The sequence below is a fragment of the Cibotium barometz genome, chromosome 15 (genome assembly GCF_041138505.1).
Source record: "Cibotium barometz isolate CiBa-2024 chromosome 15, ASM4113850v1, whole genome shotgun sequence".
In the NCBI taxonomy this organism is placed as follows: domain Eukaryota; kingdom Viridiplantae; phylum Streptophyta; class Polypodiopsida; order Cyatheales; family Cibotiaceae; genus Cibotium; species Cibotium barometz.
In genome coordinates, this window is record NC_141060.1 from 3,738,244 (window position 1) to 3,744,365 (window position 6,122).

Sequence of the window (6,122 nt, forward strand, 5' to 3'; positions counted from 1 at the left end):
ACACTTCTTTTTGTTACCTCACAAAGCGCTGATTGATAAAAGAGATATGGAATGACCAGGCTTACAGCTTATGTAACGCCGGTCATAGGAATGAGATGTACATAGAGCTAGAAAGCTAGTTTGGGCCCCCAATTGTAAATAGGTGGCCGACCAATGTAAAAAGTGAACTCATGTATATAAGACATTTTATGGAATATGAAAAGGGACAATCCCATTTGTCTCAATTAAGTTTTGCTCTCTCTCTCTCTCTCTCTCTCTCTCTCTCTCACACTTGTGGTTGCTTGCTTGTGTGGTATATGCTTGCTTGCTTGATTGTTGTGTGTGCATGTTAGGGATGGTGTTGATCTAGTGTCTCTTTTCCTGACCCTTCTCTTATCTCTCTACCAAGATCCCTCTTGCATGCATGGTGGCAAGGGGTGAAGGTAGAGCTTTCCATATCTCCCTCCTTCTTTGCTCTTCACCTAGAATCTCCACTTGGGTGACATGAGTGGTGGTGGGTTGAGCCCCTAGCAACCGCACATAGGGGAGTTAACCCTCATTAGAGTTGGTTAAGTGTCAATCTCCAAATTGACCCTTGCATGGTTGTTTCTCTTCTTCTCTCCATCTCTTGACTGCAAGGTTGTATGTTTAGCTTAACATTGAATATTTAGGCCATATTGTACTACCTAAAGGAATTAGAGTAGACCCCAAAAAGGTCCACACTATCAAGACTTGGCCTACTCCAAAGAATGTGATTGAAGTACGGTTCTTTTCTAGGTTTGTGTAGTTATTACTGAAAATTTATTCACAATTTTTCTTTGATTGCACTACCTTTGGCTTTCCTTCTTCGAAAACAAACAGCTTTTTGTTGGGGAGAATCTCAACAAAAATCATTCGATATGCTTAAGAATGTTCTTACACATACCCCGGTGCTTCAATTATTTGATTTTTCTAGACCATTCTTCCTTGTTGTCTCTCATTGATGATAGTGGATCCAGTATTGGTGCAGTCCTCATGTAGGATGGTCATCCCCTTACATATGAAAGTCAAAAACTTAAACCATCCAAAACTAAATATAGTACATATGACAAAGAACTTCTTGCTATTGTTCATGCACTTCGTACATGGAAAGATTATTTAATGGGATCTTAATTTCTCATTAAAAAGGACCAGTAGACTATATGACATCTACTCACCCAACCATTGATATTTGACCGTCACATTAAATGGGACAAGACTCCATAGCTAATGACAAACATAAACATGGAAGCATGCAAGAATTAGAAAAGAAAAAACACATGCAAGGAGGAAGGAGCTCCCAATCTTGAGCTCAATTGTAGATTTTATTATGAAAAGTGACCTTAGACATCCTCAAGTCACTTATATACAAGTGGGATTTGCCTTGATGCCCACACTTATGGGGTGCCCAAAACATGTTTTCATTATATATTTAAGCCTATATGGCCAACTTTTATTTACAACAATGGGACTTTGGCCTATAATACAATGTGAAACCTCTAAGCTAGGGTAGGGATTACAACAAGTGTATAAAAAAGTAATGGTAAGCCCTTGATAACCCTCTATGCCTACCCTAGCTTCCATCCTCAGAAGTGGTTATTTGAAGGCCATTGGGTTGGAGAGATTCAAAATCGGAGAAGTGGATTGATAGAAAAGGGTTGGAAAATTTACCACATCCCCACGTGGAAAAATTATGTTAAGAAACTGTTGAAGTAAGCATTGTCAAAACGTCTCCATGAGGATGAGATTATCCCATATCCGAGTGAAAGGTTGGACATTAAAGGGCATATAAGGCAAAAAGGTTCACATACTTATCTATCCCCCCATGTTTTAGTGAGTTCTATGGGATTAGAGGTGGGGGACATCTCTCTGTGGCCTCAGGTTGACTAATCGTCTCGCTGCCTTTTTCCTTCATGCCCAAGCCTCCTAATCCAACATTGGTATCAATCTGGGGAGGATCTTTTATGTGGAGTTTGATGGCTATTGTTGTCTCGTCTCCCTTGCTTCTTGGGTTGTAGCCTGTGAGCGCTAGTGTTGGGTAGATGTCATGGGGCTGGCGGGCAAGTGGGGCTAAAATGATGTTACAACAATTGACTGCAATGTCAATACTAGACTTTGTGCAGAATACTTGGTAAAGTATGATCAAGGTACTAAAAGGGCTATAGTAACTTGCACACCGGTGTGATAGCAAAGTGCCTATCGTGGTCACAGAATAACTCGGGAGAGACCCACCCGTTTTAACAAAAAGCACATGGAAAGCAATGGAGTAGTGTTCGCTTATACTAAAGACCAAAAGTTAGAAAAGGCATGTAGGGGCATGCAAGTAAATCCCATAGAGATACAATAATCATACAAGTAAAGCCCATAGACAGACACAATGATCATCTTTCTCGACCTTGTGCAACTTATACAACTTATGCAAGTAACTGTGATCATGATGCAAGGAAGGCCCACATATATATAATTGCATGAACTTGCATAAGTTGTATAGGTTGACTAAGTTCGAGAAAGATGATTGGGAGACCACTCCACAAATATTTCAATGCATACCTGAGTAAGTACGGATAATTGGGCAGCCATGCTCCATAGATATTTCAGAGCATACCTGAGTAAGTACGGATAATTGGGCAGCCATGCTCCATAGATATTTCAGAGCATACCTGACTAAGCATATATGCTTGGGCAGCCCATACTCCACAAATATTTCAATGCATGCCTGATTAAGCATAGATGCAAAGTAGTAAAACCTTATGAGCAAGATTTGGAGCCATGCGGCAAACATCCCTCTTTTGGATGAACCACTTAGAGCCCCTTCACCTAGACAAATTGATAACAAAGAAATGAGTCACGCTATGAATGTATGTGAGGCAGTTCTTGCTGTCAACATTAAGATTTAATGAACAAAATAACTGTGTTTGAGCAACATACAAGACTCTGGCAAAAAATCCATAAGAAAAAAAGAAAAAAAGAGGGACAAGTGGCCAAACAAAGGATGAAGCATATCCCTATCAAGCCCATCACAACTTTTGACATAGTGCCTAATCATCAATTAAAGTAGGCTAACAACAAAGATGAGTGCTCACAACACCAAATAATGTGAAATAACATCAAGTGGGAAAGCCTGACATCAATAGAATGATCATAACATCTTTTATGAGTGCCCAATAATCAAGTGAAGTGGGTTGACAACAAAGATGGACAACGAGTAATGTGACCTAACATTAAGTGGGAAATGCTGGTTGAGATGGGTTTATCCCAAGCTAACCACTGACCAAGTAGTCTAATAATAATTACACTTACAAAATTAGGACATGTCTCTTTTGTTATACCATTAGGGATATTCCACAAAACATCCAACAACAAGCACATATAATGTAATCATAGGTTTGACTTTTGACAGAAGCCCATTATAAATGATTCTTCACCAGAGAACCAAGTACCAGTTCTTGTTCATTTGGACAAACTTACAAAAGAAACACCTAGATATTTTCTGAAAAGAGCCCATTATAAACGTTTCTTTTGTAAGTTCTTCTTCATTTGGAAGAACTTACAAAAGAAACACCTAGACCCTTCTTATTATTAAGAATCTGAGGATAAGTAAAACTAGTTTAAGAGAAGAAGAAAGTGGAGGAAAAGCAAGGCAATAGCATACACAAATAGTGGTAAATGACATTAACCCTTCTCACATGCATAATCTTAACATTAATCCTTCATCTGATGAATGCCTTCATGTAAACACATACCTTCTCTTGTTACATGCTTGTGGGAGAGAAGAGAGAGAGAGCTTATGCATGAGCTTGTGGGAGAGAAGAGAGAGCACTTATGCATGAGATTTTGATGAAAGGAGAAAGATGAGGGGTAAGGCAAGGAGATGAGGTTAAGGATGAAGAGATACATTGAAAAGATGGGAGGTTAATGGATTGAGATATAGGTACATTGAAAGGATGGAGGTGAATGGAAGATATACATTGAAAGGATGGAGGTGAATGGATTGAGATATAGGTACTGCAGCAAGAATATTGATGTCGGTTCTTACAAAAGAAGAAGGAAGACTAGGCTTGTGCTTCTAATGATATTTCTCATGGAAGTTTTGGAGGCAGAGCTGTTGTATGTGTCATGGGGTATCCATAGGCTGGTATCCCACTAGTCGCATGTGTGCTTAGAACACTATGTTCCTGACTTCCTAGTCTATTTATTCCCCATTATAGGTGAATAGGTATGATGGGTTCTATTGGGGGTTGCACCTCCGATTCTCTCAAGAGGGATTGCTTCCCCTTTCATGGATCTGGCCTCTAATGGAGCTTGATGCTCCTCCGTAATGATCGAGGCTACAATGGAAGGAAGTTAGATCTCACCTTCTTGTTTACAGATTGGTTCTTATTTGGATTCGAAGAAGTCATGCCCAACCTTTGTTCTACTAGGCTTTAAAGTTAACTTTTCTTAGGAGACCCTTCCTTTATTAGATCTCACCTTCTTGTTTACAGATTGGTTCTTATTTGGATTCGAAGAAGTCATGCCCAACCTTTGTTCTACTAGGCTTTAAAGTTAACTTTTCTTAGGAGACCCTTCCTTTATTAGATCTTCAAGCTCCATGGTTTGGTGTGGGCGAGATGACTCCCCCCACCTAGATCCTTTCGCATTTCTTGCCTTTGAGTAAAAGGTGTTATCCTCTTCGTCAAAGTATATGGTTTGGTTGGTGTCTTGATGGTAACACTTCTGAACACTAAGGGAATCCATGGTTAGGGGATCTTAAGGATCCGTCCAAATTGCTATGTGTACTTATCATGTTATAGAGGTCCACAGGCATCCTCATACTACTATTTCTCCCATATTATTCATGATTCTCCTAAGGAAGAAGTCACCCATATCTCTAGGGTGTTGAGTTTTAACCGGCTCGATTTGAGTCCTTGTAGCCTCTTGCACCCTTCGGCGGTGGGGTCCTTTGACTTCAACTGCCCAATCTCTAGCAACCTAAACCTCTCAAGGTTCATGGCAAGAATATACACAGGTCCACGAAAGTCTATGTAGAACTCCTAGTCATTATTTTGTGATGTCACTACCATTGTCAAGTTCTCTATGATTACTGATTCATCACCAGGTAGTAACACTAGCAATGTCTATCGCTCTAAGAGTGTACCATTTCCATCAATGTACACTAAAATATTAACAGTTTTGTGGTAAATCGTAATGTTGTATCACAAAGGTTCCCCCTCTTGAGCCCCATCATGTTAAGCTCTTGCCTCCATTTTCCCCCTTATATCTCTTCCCGTTGGTCCTACTACGGATTGAAGCTCTTGTCCCCATTTGTCCCCTTATGTCTCTTCTCTCCCCCGTTGGTCCTATAGATTGAAGCCTTTCATATCCTTTTGATGACTCTCCTCTAAATGATCTGAGCTCTCGTTTGCCATTCTATAGTTGGAAGCTTTATTGGGCTGCTTAAGCCGCACGCTCTTAGTCTAGGTTCCTCCATTATGAAAGGATTCTTGGTCTGCTTCCAAATTGGAATCTGGAGCTACTAGGGTGGTTAGGTCAACTCTTAGTCCTATCCCACTCCCTAGCGTTAGCACGTATGATAATGTTTCTTGCTCAAACATTGGGTTTGAGAAAGAGGTAGCTATGATTCGGCCTGATAGTAATATACATAAGAACTTGGTCCAATGCCATGTTGAGAATGTGGTGCCATTATGTTTGCATGTATAATAACGTTTATTGCTCAAAGATTGGGTTTGAGAAAGAGGTAGCTATGATTCAGCCTGATTGTAAATATGCATAAGCACTTTGTCCAATGTTGTCTTGAGAATGTGGTGCCAAATGTGGTACCGTTATGTTGCCAATATGTCCATTGCCTAGAGAAAAGGTTGAAATGTATGGTTATTTTTGTAAAAGGTGGAAGTCAAAGATAAAAAAGGTGTCACATGAAAAGCACAAGAGGTGGCACATAGAGTGTAAGAATTTATGGACACATGGATAACACAAGGGTGCATATATCTTATGGGATGGAGCTCCATGAGAGCTATAAAAGGATGTACTTAGATCAATTCCAATGCAAGATGATTACTGTGTCTTTTGTCTTGAGTTAACCCATTATTAATTTTATCATTTATCAAGCCTTTTAGACTATGGGG